At 40.6% G+C, this 21,309-nt stretch overlaps 1 protein-coding gene across 4 annotated transcripts in view; it reads left to right on the forward strand.

Moving 5' to 3' along the window:
• The first annotated feature begins 238 nt into the window (after positions 1–238).
• The window catches only part of LOC149143195 (uncharacterized), a 427,005-nt gene continuing 405,934 nt past the window's right edge, over positions 239–21,309 (forward strand). For 3 of the 4 annotated variants that reach the window (XM_089448072.1, XM_089448073.1, XM_089448075.1), the window contains exon 1: positions 243–514. The gene's annotated coding sequence lies outside the window, so the exon portion shown is untranslated. Of the gene's footprint in view, positions 515–21,309 lie in introns of all 4 variants that reach the window. The other variant, XM_089448074.1, reaches the window with a different exon arrangement.

Genomic DNA, 21,309 nt, shown 5'->3' on the forward strand with positions numbered 1-21,309 from the left:
ACATTTTTCAAACAACTAAGGTCTCTTTTTTCTAAACATCATAACTATTAAATAAAGTTAGCACAATGAAAAAGAATCCTATGAACATTTATATAAACTACGCGAGTATTTAATAATCACATGAAGTACATTATTACAAGACATCCTCTCTCTTCCGTTCTCCTAAAAATATCCCTTTTCCAGACTCTTTAAAAATAGATTTCTCGTTCCCCAATGCATCACGACTAAGACATTTGAACCAAAGTATAAAATCAATTATCAAAATCGATAACCATGGAAACACTTTGCCAAACCCGAAAGCCATATTGTTGTGTTGGTAGGAGGGGCATATGTGATGTGAAACCTGGTACTGGTACTAGGGTTCGAACTTCCACACCTGGCTATCTGTATATCTGCTTTTGTTTCTGGCATTCATTCACGTCTACGTGTTTTGTTTTCCATCTATATGCTAGTTCCCTCAGCAATTAAGGGATCGAAAAATCATTAGTTCACCCCTCTTCTTCGGTGTTTCCAGGTATTCCACTATGCCACATTTTGCAAGTTGCTAAAATATATCCAATACTCCATCAGAATTCGTATTTTTGCGTGATATTTTTGCAGAATTTACATTTCTTTGCTATTATTTCCTATCAGTTTGATGGGATCTTGATGGAAATTAGTAACTTCATATCACCTCATATTGAAGTGTGTTTTGTTCTTGTTGTTGTTTATTTAATCAACTCCTTTGTACAGTGCTTTAGTTTTACCATGTTGGCAATGACCCGAGAATTCATGCTGTGTTTGGTTAAGTATTTTGGTCCCGGCAAGTGTTATGCTGGAAATTCTTCTAATCTGTGAAATTCTCATTTCTGGATTTGTGTTTAGACTCTTGATGGAGTGGAATCGTTCAATTCTTTGGAAATTAGGAGTTGACTGAAAACAAAAATGCCAGTTAATTAGTTTACTTAGCGTAAGTTTACTTTGTGCAGCGTGAAGTTGTAGATTCTGACGTTTTGGGTGCAATAAACTAGTTAATCTTTCCCTCTCATGAATGATAAGGAGTAATAAGAAAAGGCCATCAGATACGAGGTTTTCATAGTCCTCCAAATATTTTCCAAGATGTCATTCATTCTTTGGCGTATCGTTTTATTGTTCAGCATAAAAAGTCGTGCTAGAGAGTATTGCTAAACACACGATACTTCGTATTTTTGGCCGCACAAGGGATAAGAGGCGAAGGTAGAATACACAACCGCACTCACCCTGCAACCAATCGACCATTATATTAGTAGGAAGCTCCATGCCCTTGTAAATTTTTCAGTTGGCATAAGGATCATCGTATGTTGGGGCTTATATGCTAAAGCAAATCAATCGGAGACAGGTTGAAATGTAACATATGCTAAAGCAAATCAATCGGAGACAAACTTACAACTGGAATGTCGATTTATAATTGCAGATGGTGTATCTGAAATCCTTAAACAATATGAACAACTGCAGAAACCTATGTTCTCTTAAATTTATTTTGCAATGTTACATCATATCTGGAAGCCAAGGCATAGACCTATTAAGGTAAAAGCTTTCACTGACGTTTATATAGTAAGTTCGTGTTTTGTAACCGTTGTCCCTGCAAATTTGAGATAAGAATCCAATTTAGGAGTTTGGAAAACATATAGAAGATATAAGATGTTAAGAAGTGTTCCCGAACAAAATAAGAGTTTCCATGTTTTAAGCCGCAAACCAACTAGTTTTGTAAATTCTGTTCTTGGAGTGCTCAGCGTTGAAACTTTTCTTTTGTATTCCATTTCTTTTACATTATTCTATCTGTTTTTTTTTAAATCACCTTTACCAGATCAGAAAATTCTGTATTTATTATATCTCGGAGAAGTCATTACAATCAGTGTTGCGAGTGAACATCTTGATAACAATCACGATTTTTTGGCCTAGCCGATGTTTGCTGATTTTTATCAAAATTTTAATGGTATCTTGATTTTGTCAATGTTTGCTGATTTTTACCGATATTTTCCTGTTTTTTACGATTTTTTGGTTTTCCAGACCTTTGCCAATTTTATCCCGATGCCGATGTTTGCAACATTGATTACAATCTCACTCTTTCTTATTAAAACTTACCCTGAACTTGTATTTAGCACTCCAGAAATTATTTATTTACCCAGCTTCATTCCAAAATCACATAGCCTGCAATTGTCAATTGGGTATTGTAAGAGTTACTCATGTAGAGAGTCCTAACCTCATCTTGTATTTCTTTAACATCGTTTAAGTCTGAGAGTTGGTAAACAGACACATTCTTGGTCTTAATCATACTACCAATAAGAATTAGAAAGGTGGAAAAGTGGATAATGTACAATATTTGAATTTGTTAACTCCTATTTTAGGAGATATTTGTCTCTCTTCTAAGTTTTGATCTGACTCCTAACACTTCATTTAACTTTTTTTGCCCCACGGAACACTTAATTAACTCTACCTACCAATACATACCAATTTCATATATATATATATATATAATTGCAGAAATCCTTAAACAATATGAACAACTGCATAAACCTATGTTCTCTTAAATTTATTTTGCAATGTTACATCATATCTGGAAGCCAAGGCCTAGACCTATTAAGGTAAAAGCTTTCACTGACGTTTATATAGTAAGTTCGTGTTTTGAAATCGTTGTCCCTGCAAAATTGAGATAAGAATCCATTTTAGGAGTGTGGAAAACATGTAGAAGATATAAGATGTTAAAAAGTGTTCCTGAACAATATAAGAGGTTCCATGTTTTAAGCAGCAATCAACTAGTTTTGTAAAGTCTGTTCTGTTTGGAGTGCTCAGCATTGAAACTTTCTTTTGTTTTCCATTTCTTTTACATTATTCTATTGGTTTTTTTTAAAAATAACCTTTACTAGATCAGGCAATTCTGCATTTATTATATATTGGAAAACTCATTACAATCTCTCTTTCTTATTAAAACTTACGCTGAACATGTATTTAGCCCTCCAGAAATTAATTATTTACCCACCTTCATTCCAAAATCACATAGCCTGCAATTGTCATTTGGGTATTGTAAGAGTTACTCATTTAGGGAGTCCTAGCCTCATCTTGTATTTCTTCAACATCGTTTAAGCCTGAGAGTTGGTAAAGGGACATTCTTGGACTTAATCATACTACCAATGAGAATTAGAAAGGTGGAAAAATGGATAATGTACAATATTTGTATTTGTTAACTCCTATTTTAGTAGATATTTGTCTCTCTTCTAAGTTTTGATCTGACTCCTTCTAACACTTCATTTATTTTTTTTAGTCCCACGGAACACTTCAAATAATTCTACCTACCAATACATACCAATTTCATATATATCTATATATATAGTTGCAGTAATCTGTTCCTACATTCTTATGTTCTTATGTGAGTGTTTCGTGGCTGTCTTTTGTGCACACATGGATAGGTATCAGAGCCTTCAATTAGGGGCTTTGGAGTTCTGCAGTTCTGTCCACATTCATCCAAAATTTTCCTTTGAGCTGGCTGTCTAGTTTTCTTAGGATTTCTCCTTGATCCTCCAGATTTTTTCACTGTAAATATCATAGATGGATCAATTGATTCACAAATCACAACTGGCCCGTGCCTTCCTCAGCATTGTGCAGGTTGCTGACACATTGTATGCCCTCATCTCTCGAATTCTCTGTTGTTTTTTGTGCTAATTCGCGCTGTTGCAGATTCTGTACCTTTGCTGTGATTTTGTGGGTTCTTGCATTTTGTTTCTGCAGAATTCAACCACTTCGTTGGATATTTTTCTGTTTTAATTTTTTTGCAGATTTCTTGTTGAAAGCAGCGGATTTCATACTTCTGTAATTCCACATATTGTGATTGCAAGTCTCCAAAACTTGATGAACATTTGTATTGCTTGCGATTTTTTATGCGAAGTTGGAATGTGCTAAAATTTGCCATTTGCTAGTGAAATTTTATCCACATACGCGACATTTTCTCTTTGACAAAATTTTCAAGCTTTCTGTTTAGATGTTTTTTTCACGTCCATTTTCTGTCGGCATTCAACCCCATGGCTTCATGATGTGGTTTGAAGCAACGATAATCTTCCCAATTGTTGATTTTGGGTAGCATCGGATGTGCTCTAGCTCCGAAATTTTGTGGAGGGGCTAGAACGCATGAGATCTCCAGAACCCAGAAGTCGTTTGGAGAAATTCCATCCGGATGAAGAGTTATTAAAATAATTAATATTTTTAATGGTTCCTAAGTCTAAACTTAGGAAAATAAAAATATTAATGGTTATTAATAAGAATATGGGTGAGAAACTTCTAAGTGATGAGGATCAAGTCTGTTTTAATCTTAGCCGTTGATTCGGGACTTAATCTCGACCGTTGATTCATCAACAGGAAAAGTATAAGAGGAGGCTTGAGGGTCAGTTGGAGACACATTGGAGAGATCAAAGAGTTCGATTTTTCTGGGGCGAGGTTTGCTGAGAAAATCGAGCTAGTGATCTGAGTTGCAGTGAGAGTCACAGTTCGACAGAGGGACTTCAGTCCAAGGCCGAGAATACATAGCAGAGAGGCAGAGCAACACCAGGAGAGACAACGCAACTCTAGAGAGGGTGACAAAGAAGCCAGAGGGGCGACGCAATCATTTAGAGGCAACGCTGGGGTTTTTGTGAGGCAGAGAGAGAAGCAGTTCAGCATATCGATTTCTGAGCAAGGAAGGCTCACTAGGAGGGTGACGCAGTTCCAACGCAGAGCTTGGAGCAGCCATCGCTGTCCAGTGCTGGGAACAACATTGTCATCTATGGAGTTTGATCATCCAGTGGCTGGATTTGCCAAAATATCTATCTCTAGATAGAGGTACTTTTGCCAGGTTTATTCTCTGTTGGGTGAGCTGGATTTGGCATCCTAGTTGTATTCAGAAATCTGCTTAATAATACAAACCCTCTATATGCTACACTGGTTTTCCCGAATTGGGTTTTTCTAGGGACGATTGTCCAAAAATAACGGTGTCCCTTGTGTATTTGTCTCGTTCTATTTCAGTTCATGATTTGTATGTATGTGTAGTCTGCAATAGTGTTTTCATCGCTGTTTAATAATTAAATAACTTGTTGAATGTAAAAACAAGTAGGAGATGATAAACCAGTGATTGCAATAGGATTTCTGATGTGTAGATTCAGAAATTCTCACATGGTATCAGAGCATTGCAGATCATAGGAGACTGAAGACACTAGCCGAGAGATCCAGAGAATTTGTTGCAGAGAAGCAGCTGTCCCGAGTGACAACGCTGTTTTAGAGGCAGAGGAGCAGCTTCAGGAGGGACCTAGAGCCAGAGGAGTGACGCAGAGGCTCATGCAGTGCCTGCATCAGCATTTCGAGCCTGTAGAGGGTGATGTAGAGCCAAAGAGGAGCCCACGTAGTGACTGCGTTTGCTCTCTGGGCCAGCGCAGAGCCTGAAAGGTTTGAATCAGCCAGTTGCCAGGGCTGGAGGAGTAGAGCAGATTTAATTTGAGGCGCTAGTGGGATGCTGTTTTTGTTGGTGCAGTACAGTGTCTATCGAGACAGAGCCAAGGCAGAGGGAGTCATTGCCTTGACAGATTTCTAGCCAAAGAAATCTAGATCCGGGTTGCAACAACAAAGGAGGATTGGAAAGGAGTGATTTGACATTTGGCTGGAGGATTTCCATGAAGGAAATCAGGACTCAGAGGGAGTCTAGAGGAGCTTGTTCCTTAGAGGGTTTCTTGCACCAAAGAAATCCAGATCCAAGTCTTGCTAGATTGACAGCAGGAGAGGGAGAAGAGAACTAGTCCTATTTTGGAGCAAAGATGGCAATGAATGGGTTGAGGGATCAGGACTGATTGGATGGAGCATCCAATTTTGTCATTTGGAAGGCTAGGATCATGGCAATCCTAGACAAACATCGCATTAAGGACTATGCCTTGAAGGTAGTTGCTGTGTCGGTCGACGTTGATCCGATTAAGAAGTACGAGGAGGCCCAGGCTAAGGCCAAGTGCATGATCCTAGATGGGGTCAAAGATCATGTAGTACCACACATTGCTGAGAAGGACACAACAAGGGAGATGTGGGAGGCGCTGACCATCTTGTATCAGGGCTTTTCTGTCCAACGAAAGATGCTATTAGAAAACAGCTGAGGCAGTATCAGATGTAGAAGGGAGAAGAGATCGATCCCTTCCTTCTCAGGTTGCAAGGGATTCGCGACGAGTTGACTTTCGTGGGGTCTACACCAGATCCTGAGTTCATGGTCAGGATTGCTCTGAATGCAGTCACCGAGGACTGGGAGACTTTTGTCCAAAGTATCTTGGGTAGAGTGACTCTCCCCATTTGGGAGGAGATGTGGGCAGCTCTTCGACAAGAAGAGCTCAGGAGGTTGACCAAGACAGGGAGTAGTGGCAAAGGAGCCCGGGTTAAGGAGGAGGAGGAGGAAAATGCAGCTCTCGCATCATCGGGACAACAAGGGCAGTAGAAGAGAAAGAAGAAGGACATAACCAAGGGTAGATGCTTTAATTGTGGGGAACTGGGACATTATGCCACTCAGTGCCCCCGAAAAAAGGGCAAGAGGGAGGCTTCTGACTCAAAGGCTACTCTAGCGAAAGTTGACAAGGAAGGTGAGGATGACGATTGCGCCATGAGTGCTCATGCACCTCTGGAGAAGAGGTGGGGTGATATGGAGTTGTAGTCGAGAGGACTACATGAAGGGGGCAGGATCCTTGAGGTGCCCAAACTCTTGGATCACATATGGCTACGGGAGCCCTTAACGACAATAGCATAATGATGGGTGTCGGTTGGAGCGAGGTGTGATGGAGCGACAGTGGCATTGCTAGAGCGCCAAAGTTTGAGGCAGCACACTGGGTGTTGTAGCAGTGTGAGAGGCACAGAGCAGTTTGCAGCAGCGCTGTAGCAGTAGAGGGTCAACACAAATTAGTAGCAGAGGTAGCTTCAGCATCACGAGGCATCCAGACTGACCAACATTTCAGTTTTTGGGTGAGGTTTCAGTTACTTACTTCTCAGTAACTGAGTTGCAGTGCAACAGTTAGTAGTGGCAGTGCTATGAGCAACATTTTGAGAGGGTGATGTAGTACAGATGTAGCAGTGGCAGTGGTAGAGTCATGGGCAGTAGTATAGGAAGCAGTGGTGCAGTGGATGAAGGGCATCAGGTCGAGCATCAACAGCATAGAGGATTGATGCGGTGGATCAGTGTGATGCTTCTGTTGGGAAGTATTGCTAGAGCACATTCCACACTAAGAGGGAGTGTTGATTTTGGGTAGCATCGGATGTGCTCTAGCTCCGAAATTTTGTGGAGGGGCTAGAACACATGAGATCTCCAAAACCCAGAAATCGTTTGAAGAAATTCCACCTGGATGAAGAGTTATTAAAATAATTAATATTTTTAATGGGTTCCTAAGTCTAAACTTACGAAAATAAAAATATTAATGGGTATTAATAAGAATATGGGCGAGAAACTTCCAAGTGACGAGGATCAAGTCTCTTTTAATCTTACCCATTGATTAGGGACTTAATCTCGGCCGTTGATCCATCAATAAGAAAAGTATAAGAGGAGGCTTGAGGATTAGTTGGGGACACACTAGAGAGATCAAAGAGTTCGATTTTTCTGGGGCGAGGTTTGCTGAGAAAATCGAGCTAGTGATCTGAGTAGCAGTGAGAGGGGAAGTTTGGCAAAGGGACTTCAGTCCAAGACCGAGAATACATAGCAGAGAGGCAAAGCAGCACCAGGAGACAACGCAGATCTAGAGAGGGTGACGCAGAAGCCAGAGGGGTTGACGCAGTCGTTTAGAGGCAGCGCTGGGGTTCCTGTGAGGCAGAGAGAGCAACAGTTCAACATATCAATTTCTGAGCAATGAAGGCTCACTGGGAGGGTGACGTAGCTCCTAGAGGAGGTGACGTAGTTCCTAGAGGAGGTGACGTAGTTCCTAGAGGAGGTGACGTAGTTCCAGCGCGGAGCTTGGAGTAGCCATCTGTTGATTTGGGGTAACATTGAATGTGCTCTAGCCATGAAAATTGGTGGAGAGGCTAAAGCACATAAGGTCTCCAAGACCCAGAAATGGTTTGGGGAAATTCTACCCGGTGAAGGAGATATTAAAATAATTAGTATTTTTAATGGGTTCCTAAGTCTAAACTTAGGAAAATAAAAATATTAATATAAAACTGGGTTAGAAGGTTCTAAATAACATGGATCAAGCCAAATCTAATCTTAGCTATTGATTAGAGATGTAATCTCGGCCGTTGAAGACTCAACAGAAAAAGTATAAGAGGAGGCTTGAGGGTTAGTTGGAGATACACCAGAGTGATAAGTCAATTCGATTTTCTAGAGCGGGGATTGCTAAGAGAAATCGAATCAGTTGCAGTGAGCGATAGTGAGTGCATAGCAGAGAGGCAGAGATAGTGCCAGAATACCAGCGCAGAGGTAGAGAGGCAGACGCAAAGCCAGAGGAAGCCAGACAGAGGCTAGCAGTGATTGCGCAGAGGGCCTGCGTGAGTGACACAAAGGGCAAGAGAGGCTGCGTAGAGCCTCAGAGGGCTGACGCAGAGGCCAGGAGGGTTGATGCAAGTCTTGGAGGGCTGACATTGAGCCTCAGAGAGGTGTTGGAGAGGGTTTCATGGAGCAGACTTTTATAATATCTGCTTCCGAAGAGAGGTATTACTGCCAGATTAATTTCTCTGTAGGGTGAGCCAATTTGGCACCCAGTTGTACTCATAAAAGTTGCATAATAATAAAAACCCTCAGAACTGCTGCACCGGTTTTCCCAAGTTGGGTTTTTCAGGGACGATTGTCCAAAAATAACGGTGTCCCTTGTGTTCAACAACCCATGTCTAAGCACCTTTCCCAGAGGTACCTAGGCCATTAGAGAAATATATTAGTACCCACAGGTGAAATGTTGAGAGCCTTGGGTCTCCGAGTAGCAGTAGCACATCACATATGACCTTGGGAACCTCTTGCACCCAAGACGTTTTGCCACTTTGCACTCCATTTGATAATTCTTCAGGATGATACACTTGGACCTAGCATGCCCCCAGTCCGACCTTAGCACCATATGAGGGATGGCCGCTGATTTAGGGCCCAGATGAGGATGGTCTCACCTTTAGAGACTTGGGAAGGCTAGTAGCACCCGGAAAACCCTCAATGTTGGAGTAGAGTTGGACATTTTTTCACGGTTGGAGACCTAGGAGACCACTTTGTGGTGCCCCAGCTGGATTTTGGGGACCATAGAGAGCCATTGCTAGAATTTGAGGGCCAACCCTCAAATGATGATTTTTAGAGGCTGCATCACACTTGGCACCTTGTAGCATCAACGCTTGAAATTTGGAGCTCACTTTATGGATGACGTTAGCCCTAGAGGCCTCACGAATCACATGTTTGCGATTTTATTAGTATTTTTGTTGAGAGCTAGTAGGTTGGCTTGTAACCCAAGGGATTATTGTGATTTAACTTGTCATTAGCGAGATTTTAGGCTAAATTAGAACTCATTCTCATATAAATAGAGGAGAGGATCATTTCATTTCATCATCATCACTTGTGACAATTTGACCTCTCTTGGAGAATTTTGGCCTTCTTGTACCTTTGGAGAGATGTGATCTATGGAGCATATATTGTATTGGAGCTATATTCTTGTCTTTGGAGTAGTTGCCTTGGATCGTTGATTGGATTGTACATGCATATTGTCTTGTAAGTGTTTTATTATTGATTTTTTTTTTTTGGTCTAATGTATGGAATAAATTGACGATCTAGGGTTTTTCTATTGTGCCCTAATTTATTGAATATTAATTGTATGGAAGCTAGGTTTCATTATTGCATGCATTACTCATTGTATGATATGTGAATGACAATCCCCTTGGTGAACCTTACATTAGCTCTCTCAAATGAATTTTGAGCCCTCACAAAGGTAATAGTTAGGGTTTTGTTGCTAGAGCATCAAAATATCCTTACTCTTTTGCAAGATTTTTCCATTCTAAAGAATCCATAGACTCCATCAACCTAAGGACTACATGTCTTGTTGGTGATCAAGTCGTCTCTTATCCACAAATTAAATTTCTCTCTTTATCTGATTCGACCCTCTTAAGGCCAAGCGACACTATTAGGGCTTTAGTGTGAATTAGCTAGGAAGGGGAATTTTCGGTTTTGGAAAGCTTCAACATCAAGGGTTGTAGTGGTTGCCTTACCAGACTTATATAGTGTTTTTTAGGTGGTTCAGTAGCCCATGTCTTGGGCACCTTACCCATAGGTAACCAGGCCATTAGAGAAGTATATTGGCATCCACAGGTGAAGCGTTCAAAGCCTTGGGTCTCCGAGCAGCAGTAGCACATCACATATGCCCTTGGGCAGCTAGTGCACCCAGGATGTTCTGCCACTTTGTACTACATTTGATGGTTCTTCAGGATGATACACCTGGATCTAGCATGCCCCTAGGTTGGCCTTAGGACCATATGAGGGTTGGCAATTGATTTAGGGCCCAAATGAGGATGGTCTTAGCTTTAGAGACTTGGGAGGGCTAGTAGCACTTGGAAAGTCCTCAACGTTGGAGTAGAGTTGGACACTTTTTCACGGTTGGAAACCTAAGAGACCACTTTGTGGTGTCCCAACTGGATTTTGGTGACCACAGAGAGCCATTGATGGAAATTTGAGGGCCAACCCTCTAATGATGATTTTTAGATGCTTCTACATTGTACTTGGCACTTTGTCGCATCAACACTTGGAATTTGGAGCTCAATTTATGGATAACGTCAGCCCTAGAGGCCTCAAGACTCACACGGGTAGGTTTTTATTAGCATTTGTGTTGAGAGCTATTGGGTTGGCTTGTAACTCAAGGAATTATTGTGATTTAACTTGTCATTAGGGGGCTTGTAGGCTAAATTAGAACTCATTCTCCTCATATAAATAGAAGAGAGGATCATCTCATTTCATCATCATACAATTCAGCCTCACTTGGAGAATTTCGGCCTTCTTGTACCTTTGGAGAGATGTGATCTATGGAGGATATTTTGTATTGGAGCTATATTCTTGTCTTTGGAGAAGTTGCCTTGGATTGATGATTGGATTGTACATGCATATTATCTTGTAAGTGCTTTATTATTGAAATTTTTTGTTTTTATGTCTAATGTATGGAATAAATTGATGATCTAGGGTTTTTCTATTGTGCCCTAATTTATTGAATACCAATTGTATGGAAGCTAGGTCTCATTATTGCATGCATTACTCATTGTATGATACGTGAATGACAATCCCCTTGGTGAATCTTACATTAGATCTCCCAAGTGAATTTTGATCCCTCACAAAGGCAATAGTTAGGGTTTTGTTGCTAGGGCATCAAAATATCCTTACTCTTTTGCAAGTTTTAGCCATTCTAAAGAATCCATAGACTCCATCAACCCTAGGACTAGGCACTAGCCATGTCTTGTTGGTGATCGAGTAATCTCTTGTCCATAAATTAAATATGTTTCTCTTTCTCTAATTTGTCCCTCTTAAGGCCAAGTGACCCAATTAGGGCTTAGTGCGAATTAGCTAGGAAGGGGAATTTTCGGTCTTGGAAAGCTTCAACATCAAGGGTTGTAGTGGTTGTTTCAAAATCATTCCTTTTGGTGGCCATTCTTTCCATTTCATCCATAATTTCTCTTGCCCTAGTTATTTTCCCTAGGATAAAACCCTAGTTTGGTTAAAGCTTCAACTTGAGGGCTTGTTGAAGGTTTCATCATTCATGTGCCTTTGCCTTTTTGATACTTATTATTGGAAACCTTCTTTACACCTCGACCTTGGGACATTCCTTTGTCCACGCCATTACTCAAACCCTAGGTCTAACATGCCCTATTTTTGGCCTATATAAGGGAAGCACATTGCCTCTAAGGGAAGCACATTGTCTCTTCTCCATCGCTTGAGCCTTGTCCTTCAGTTGAGTCCTTCCTTAGAATCCCTTTAGTCACCTTATACCTTTAACCATAGAACATCTCTTAGGTGACCTATCTATCAAGACTGCTCCCATTGGTGAAAATCCATAAAGAGCAGGGGGTAGTAGCTGTGGTGACAGTGGGCTACTACCTTATTGTTGTCACTTGGTCTAGTGATTACCTTGTAGGCTGCCCCTCCACAAGGCTTGCTAGATTTTGTGTCAACAGGAACTTCCTTCATGGTTTGTACCAAATCTGTGGGAATATTTATCATGCGGAAGGAAATTGAAGAAGAGCCAAGGTTTCTTTGTGTTACTACAGGCTTCCTTGATTGATAGATCGATAGGACTAAAATAATGACATTTTTCAATATGCGTAGGGCCATTCATGAATGTTTTTCATTGTATTGATAAGCAAGGGAGGTTTTGAAGGCAGCTCCAACTGGAACCTATGCATAGAATGCTGTCTTCCCAGGCTGCCCCTAATCACATGAACACAAATGATGAGACAATTTAGAAAAATCCAAAATATATTAGAACCCACAACTTACGTTTAACTGTTCTGGAAAGGGATGTTGGAAGCTTCTGAAGTATGTCTGAATCTGAATATGCTATGGCTTTCTCACTACTGCAAGGTTCATTTCCTTCTTGTCGAATGGATCTTGTACACCTGATAACCACATGCCAAAGCTATACACTGTTGAAAAGTCCCCTTTGTAGCTCAAATGTAGAATGATATGGCTACTCATACTCTATGGAATAATTTGGTTGTTTATGAGGCCAAAATTCAACAATCTGATATCTCTTAGTGTCTATAGTCATAAATGGGATCACTGTCAAAATGGGCACAACTTGTATTCAACTTGTATAAGAGACAGTTACTCCTTGAAACCAAAATTGCAATGAGCTACATAGGTAGATTGGAAATTTAAGTCTTATATATATGTACATACATATACATACATACACCATTTGAAATCTATTCATAAGGTTAAAAAACAAAACTCATATAAATAAATAAAAACAAGATAAAATAGAAGTGAAATTCACTTGGAAGAATTTATTGCATGAGACCTTTTATTCCCTTTAATTTTAATTTTAATCCTAGATATTAGTTGTTATCACATAAAACTAGACCAAAACTAGCGTGCCTTAAAATTACGACTCAGATTGAAAGTCGCTGTCAAACATTGGGGCTCTAAATATGCAATACTCTAGTTTTGACCCTTGGAATGTATTGCATAATATTATGTATGATTTGTTAATGCACGGCTATAATGATGGGAGTTGGGCTTCATGAGATTAAATAAATGGTTGCATCTAAACAATGTAAATATGCTTGTATGGATTCCTAGTGCAGAGTCCAAGGTCAAGGCCTAGCTAGAGAATGTTTAGCTATATAGGTTCTATAAATATAATTTCTATAGACCATGTGGTAGAATTACCATGGAGCTTTCAAACCTATGTGAATCTTACATGCTAGAATACTCTCGAAAGCACGAGAGGGGCTATTCTATTGCAATGTGTCATCCTAAGATCTCATATCTTTTCCATCCTGTGCCCTGAACGAATCTTATCAACCTCCTTTGACTTAGAAAACCAATCATGAATGAGTGTAGATGTTGGTGAGGAAGTCAACCTCATCTAGTTATGAAAACATGGGCATAGTTTGATCAATTGGGACATTGTGAAGGGTCTTTCATTCTCTTACCTCATGGGAAATCATTCTCTCATTTTCATTCTCCTTCTCACCATTCTCATGTGCATTGTCTCCACAAGAACTCCATGCTACATTCTCCATGGTTGTTTATTATCCAAGTTTGAAAATGATCAACTTCAACATTGTGAAGAGTGAATTGTAGCCCTTGGAGGAGAGGTATATAGGCCATAGTCTGTAGATCAGCTAGAGGTTTGGCAAGTTGGGAGACCTTCATTCATTGTTTATTGTTGCTTGTAGGTTGCTTGAGATCCCAAATTTTATTCTCTTAGGTTATTCCTAGAAAGCAATCAACGCAATTGACTTATTTTGCCTACACTGAATAGCACTGGAGGGGGAGAGGAGATTCTTGAGAGATTGTTGAAGGAGAGATTGGAAAGATCTTCTATTATATCGTGTAGGGTAGTGCAAAGGAGTGTCATGGGTGATTGGTAGTTGGATGAGATGCCTGGACAACTCTGTTGTGAACAAACTAGTTAAGCCATAAGAGCAATGGGTTGGCCTGGGTGAGCTGTAAGCCTATAGTTTAGTTCCTTTGTTGTAGTAGTCTTATAGCTCAACTTGGGGGTAGCATTGGAACTAAATTCCAATGATTGGGTGGAAAATTGCTTATATGCAGCCAATTTCTTGGACCATTTGGGATAAATGGTATGTGTTCTATATTTGTTTATAAATCCATGTTTGATTTCTCCACCCTTGTTTTGTTATGGAAATATGTGTACAATGCATGTTGTGTGTGTGAATGTGCTTAATTCTGAAAATCGACATGGATGCCATGGATTTCAATCAGCGTATCTTTAATTATTCCATCGCATTTTATTAATTGCACCCATGCATGCATTTGAGTCATTCTGGGCCTCTAGGGAAGGTAATTTCTATCATGTTATGGTAGATTGGTCTCTCGAGGGCCTGAGTTTGTAATGGGCTCAATAGGCTTCCCATTCCATGAATGGGAGTGCAGGGAAGGGGAAGCTATAGGGGTTGTGGACTTTTAATGGGTTATTCTTGGAAACACTGAGAGGGTGGGTGAATCAATATTTATTTTCAATTGTTATTTTTACCAGTTAGATCACTTATATTTAGAACACAAAATGAACAATAAGAATAAATGCTTTTATTAATTTCTTCTTTACAATAAGTCAAGTACAATATATATAAGGCTCCAACTCTAGATGAAGACACTGATCTTCAATCTCCCAAGCTCCAACTTGTATTTCCCAAGCACCGACTTGGACTTCCAAGGCTCCAACCTTGTCAATTTTGAGGCACCAACCCTATATCTGGTTCAGGCTTTGACCTAGTTTCTTGAGGACTTCGATCCTCTAGGGCTCCAACCCTATCCTCAAAGGCACCAACCTTGTCTTTTCGAGGCTTCAACCTCTTGGGCTCCAACCCTTACTTTACTTCGTCAAGATGTATTTGGTTATACTTCACGACTCCCAATGTCTTCTTCAACAAGCCTTGTCAATCTTCAACTATGCCTTCCCTTAGTCTCCACGTCACGTCATCAATTGTTGATTTGGGGTAGCATCGGATGTGCTCTAGTCATGAAAATTGGTGGAGAGGTTAAAGCACATGAGATTTCCAAGACCCATAAATGGTTTGGGCAGATTGTAACCGGTTTGGGAGATATTAAAATAATTAATATTTTTAATGGAGTTCCTAAGTCTAAACTTAGGAAAAATAAAATATTAATGGGTATTAATATAAAACTGGATTAGAAGGTTCCAAAAGTCATGGATCAAGCCAAATCTAATCTTAGCCGTTGATTAGAGATCTAATCTCGGCCATTGATGGACCAATGAGAAAAGTATAAGAGGAGGCTTGAGGGTCAGTTGGAAAATACACTAGAGTGATCAGTCATTCATTTTGCTAGAGCGGGGTTGCTAAGCAAAGTTGAATTAGTGATCAACATCAAGGGGTAGTGAGTACGAGGCAGAGAGGCAGGGACAATACTGGGAGACCAACACAAAAGCAAAGAGAGCAAGAGCAACAGTCAGTCCAGGCTATGCAGAGCTCAACAGAGGTAGTGCAAATTCCATAGAGACTGTGTCATCCACACAGAGGGCAGAGGGAATAACGTAGAGGCTCCCAGAGGCTGTGCAGTGCCTTAAAGGGCTGACGTAGAGGGTCCTAGGGCTGATGCAGGTCAGCAGGAGGCTGACGCATTGGCCAGAAAGGCCAGCGCTGAGCTTTAGTTGTGCCGGAGAGGATTTCATGGGACAGGTTTTTTTGAATACCTGTTTCCGGATATAGAGGTATTGCTGCTGTGTATTTTTTCTGTCAGGTGAGCCGGTTAGGCACCCAGTTGTACTCAGATAGACTGCATAATAATATAACCCTTTGAATAGTTGCACCAATTTTCCCACATTGGGTTTTTCCAGGGACATTTGTCCAAAAATAACGGTGTCATTTGTGTGCTTGTTTTCTTTCAGTGGATGATATGTAGATGTTGAGACTGTACTTGTGTTTGTTTTCAGTATTTACATGGTTAAATAACTTGTTAAGTAATTAAACAAGTAGGTGAAATAAACCAGATAGTACAGGAAAGAATTTCTAACAGGTTAGACTTAGAAATTCCAACATCAATGACAACCTTGTCTTCTTAGAAGGTATCAGCACTGCTCTTCATGTCACCTAAACAAAATCTCCAAGGTTACCTCATTATGGCTTCAATGCATCATGGTCTTCAATGTTCTCCACAAATATTCAATATGCTGCTTCACAAAGTTCTCCAACTCTGCCCTTCTTTGTTCTCAAGAGAAGACTTCAACAAGCTCTATTTGTACAATCTCAATAAATCAATACTTCGACCACGACAACTACGACAACTTCGAACACGACAGCTTCAACCACGACAACTACGATAGCTTCGACCACGGTAGCTTCAACCACAACAACTACGACAGCTGCGACAACTTCGACCACGGTAACTACGACAACTTCAACTATGGCAGGAGCGACAACTTCGACCACAACAACTATGGCAACTTCGACCACGCTAGCTTCAACCACGACAACTATGACAGCTGCGACCACGGCAACTACGACAACTTCAACCACGACAACTACAGAAACTTCGACCACGACAAGTATGGCAACTTCAACCATGACAACTACGACAACTTATCTACTCCTAGCTCGAACCTGTGGGAGACTATTTAACCCAAGAATAATTCCACAAATTTATCTTCCTTGCTTTTCTAGGCTGCGGTTGTTTCTCTACCTCTTGTCTGGTCTCCACCGAAAAATTTGAGCATGAATGGAGGAATTTAGGTTTATATTTAGAGTGGTTTTTCTATATTCTGAAGGGACACGTCTTTTTGCCAAGGGTTATGAGCTATGAAACCGGATTCGTCCTAACCCCTGGACGAATCCCGAATCGGACGAATCGGACACGATTCTGTCCTGACACGTGTCATATTTCCATGACTCGTCGTGTCATATCCGGGTACGTCGTGTCATGAGCGTGTCAGAAAAATTTGGAACGTGTCACGATTTTTGGAACGATTTTTGGTTTCGGATTCGTTTTTAGGGGTTTAAGTTCGCTGTTTTCATTCGCATTCACTGCTTCTGTATAGACCAACAAGACCACTGTTTCCAAATTGGAAGCTAATACTGATATACATCAATGACTCTGAGACTGGGAGTTGTGCAAAAGCTCTCTGGCAATGACTGTTTTGCTTTATCTTCTTCCTTTTCTTTCATATCAGTCACTGTCAGGCTTCAGCAAATGTTTGTTTCTTGAGCTGATCCCTGGTGGGTTTGCAGAAGCATTGAAGTTAGGTTCTCGTGCAAGTGGGTTCTAGACTTCTAGTGGTTGAGCCTCCAGGGTTTGATCTCCTAATGTTTCCTACTTCATCATTTTGCTACAGCTGTCCTATTAGTTTCATAACAGTGAGAAAATCAAACTTAAATCAACATAAAAACCCCTCACATCTGCAATGTGCATAAATCTAATATGACAGTGGCATAACCTTATTATAATTTTCATTGTTTGTTTCAAAGTGCTCCAGTACAGCTCAGAAAGTACTGAAAATTTTCTAATTATTTGGCACACTTGGCACAGGGAAATTTCATTAGTAACTCATTTATGTGACCAGTACCACTGACATTTATTTGAATTTTGTATGTACTATGCATGCTAATAGCTATAGATGAAGATCTATGTTTGAAATCAATAAATTTGTATCATTAATTAAAATTTGTGTAAGAAATATGCTAATAACTAATTTTTAAGATATATATATATATATATATTTTAAATATATATATATATATATATATTTTTTAATAAAATAATATATAACGTGTCCTAACCGTGTCTTGTTCCGGGGTCAGCGTTTCCCGAATCCGACACCACGAATCCCGAATCCTACGTGTCCCGAATCCTCGTGTCAGGTGACTTAGGTTATGAGCCTACTCAAGTTGGCTTGGACAGTTTGACAATTTTTGACATATGCTGATTTCAAAAATTGATTTCTCTTCAACGATAAGGAATTTGGGGGTGTGTAATAGTTCGTTAGAAAGAGGAAAAAAGCCTCTACACTCTTATGCCAATCCCATCCTTAAATAGGGGCATTTTAACACCAATAAAATTAATTTTCTTGAGACTGTCATTATTATTTTATTTATGGCAATCAATAGGATTTTAGTTTTTGGCATCCAATGTTTAGGGCTCCTTATTTATAGAATTAGGTCATCAAGCTAATTAGGATTAGGGCTTCTTTAAAGGTATCATGGGCATCAACAAGATTAGGGTGCCTTTTCAATATGTATTCATGGGCATCTTCATGTTAGGCTTCATCATTAATGATCTAAGGCTTTTCATGGACATTAGGGCAAGGGCTTCCTCATTAGGATTAGGGATTCATGCACATATGCTTCTATTCATGTATCTTAAGGGCATCATAAGTATTAGGACTTGCATCAATGTGTTAGGGGTAAGGCATCTTCTAGCATATTATGGGCATTTAGATCATGCATCACCAATCTAGGGCATAAATGTACTTAGGGTTTTGTCATGTAGGTAGGGCAACATCATGAATGTTAGTTTTTGGTAGCATCGGAAGTGCTCTAGCCTTGAAAATTGGTGGAGAGACTAAGGCACATGAGTTCTAAAGAACCCAGAAACCGTTTGGTGAAATTCCACCCGGATTGTATTTTATTAAAATAATTAATATTTTTAATGGAGTTCCTAAGTCTAAACTTAGGTAAATTAAACTATTAATGGGTACTAATCGAAATATGCGTGAGAATGATATAGAAGGCAAATTATGTCATGTTTTAATCTTAGCCGTTTATTAGAGACTTAATCTCGGCCATTGAAGACTCAACAAGAAAGTATAAAATGGAGGCTTGGGGTTCATTTGGAAACACACATGGAGAGAACGATTTGATCAAGAATTCGATTCCTAAGGTAGGGTTTGCTAAGGATTTCGAATTAAGTGATCATTCTGCAGCAGAGGAGCAGTGAGAATTCGGGAGAAGGACTTTCCAGAGAATACAGACAGAGAGGCAGGGAGAGCCAGTAGAGCAGAAAAGCTGTCTGTCACGCAGATTCTCGAACTACTTGAACAGCCGGGAAAGTTGACGCAGAGGGCAGAAGCCGGAACTGCTGGAACAACCGGGAAAACTGACGCAGAGGGTATAAGCCGGAACTACCGGGAACAACTGGAACAGTTGGAAAAGCTGATGTTGAGGGCAGAAGTCGAAACTGCCGGGAATAGCCAGAACTGTCGGGAATTTCCGAAACAACGGGGAAAGCTGACATGGAGGGCAGAAGAGGTGATGCAGAAATAACCGAAGTTAGCCAGCTTGTGTCGGATCAGTCGGAATTTTGCCGAGTGAAGTGAGGTTCAGCTCACTCAGATTTTCCGCTAGTATTTTCTCTGTAAAAGATTGCTAGATGAGCATCGTAGATTTGTATTCAGATATTTCTCCTGCATAATAATAAAACCCTTAGAGCTGCTGCATCGGTTTTCCCGCATTGGGTTTTTCCGGGGACTTTTGTGTCCAAAAATAAGTGTGTCCTATGTATCTTGTTCTTTTCTTTGTTTTCTGTTTCATGAGATCAAATATTTAATTAGTGTAGGCTACATAAGTAATTTGCTTCAGTATTCAAAAGAATAACTTGATGAATGTATTTTAAAAATCAAGTAGGTGAAGTAGATTCAGATTTGCTGCAGTAGGGGTTCCTTTAGTGTAGGATTTTTCACATGGTATCAGAGGGTTGATTTTGAAACAGGAAGAGAAGATCCAGTACTGAACAGTGAGGCCGAAAGCTGCACTTGGCAGCAGTTCGAATCCCCTTGGAGGGATTGCGCAGTCCTTGCCAGGAAGTTGATACGAGGAAATCTATCTCTGAGTGGGTCGACAGAGAGGTACGATTTTTGAATCGTGAGCTTGTAGAGGTAGAGGGAATGATGCAGAGCCTCAACACAGTGCTAGAAGGGCACAGTTTCTGCTAGGGTAGAAATCCGCTAGAAAAAAACGAAGACACATAGTAGGGGAATTTTCTCCTTAGAGAACTTTCCGCCAAAAAGCTCTAATTTCTCACTTGCTGGGTAGTGGTGCTAAGCAATGACTAGAGGAGTCAGTTCGACAGTTGGGTGAGATGGCATCACATGGGCTCAGAGATTAGGACAGTTTGGACAAAGCCTCCAACTATGTCATATGGAAGACAAGAATCTTAACTGTTCTAGAGGAATATGATCTAGAGGCCTACGTCAATAGTGTTGTAGCTATTCCTGCTGACAACGATCAAAAGAAGAAGTACAAGGCCGAGCAGAGGAGGGCAAAGAGGATCATTCTCGATGGAGTTCGAGATCATATGGTCTCACACTTGCAAGGCAAGGATACAACCCGAGAAATGTGGGAAGCCTTGTCTTCTTTGTATGAAGGCTCTTCCTAATAATAGAAGATGTATTTCGATCAGAAGTTGGAGCGGACTTTGATGCAGAAAGGAGAAGGGGTGAACCTCTATCCTCAACGTCTTCAGGACACTAGAGACCAGCTTGCTGTAGTGGGGTCCACTCTTCAGCCAACTGCGATGGTGAGGAAAGCCCTGAATGGAGTTTCAGATGAATGGCCAGTCTTCATCCAAAGTATATTGGGTAGGGAAAGACTACCTTCAACAGGAGGAGTTAAGGAGGGACCTAGTGAAGGTCAACCTCAATGGCAGCAGTGTGAGTGGCACAAAGACAAAGGAAGAGGAGGAGAATACAACTCTAACAATGAAGGGACAACAGAAGCCGAAGCGAAAGGAGGACATTTCGAAGGTGAAATGTTTCAATTGTGGTGAGATGGGCCACTATGCATCCCAATGTCCTTTGAATAAAAAGGATAAGGATGAGAAACATGATCTTAAGGCTGCTTCAACAAAGATTGACGAGGAAGAGTTTGCCATGAGTGCCCACGCATCTCCAGGAGGGAGATGGGGCGATATTGAGCTGTATTCGGGAGGACTACATGTGGGTAGGATCCTTGAGGAGTCCACCCCTTGGATCAATTCCTTGCTATGGGAACCCAAGTTTCAGCAGTAGTGAAATGGACTTAGTGTTAGATGATGCAGTGGAGTGTTTGGAGGACAGATGCAGTCGCTGGGGACCAGAGACTGATTAGTGCAGAGCAAGGTTTGCAACAATGCAGGAGTCAGTAGCAGAGCAGAAGATTCAGAGGGTCAGAATCAACAGAATGGCATTCCTAATT

Source organism: Pinus tabuliformis, chromosome X (genome assembly GCF_031772625.1).
Source record: "Pinus tabuliformis cultivar Carrire ecotype Pingquan chromosome X, CPIR1, whole genome shotgun sequence".
Classification (NCBI taxonomy): Eukaryota; Viridiplantae; Streptophyta; class Pinopsida; order Pinales; family Pinaceae; genus Pinus; species Pinus tabuliformis.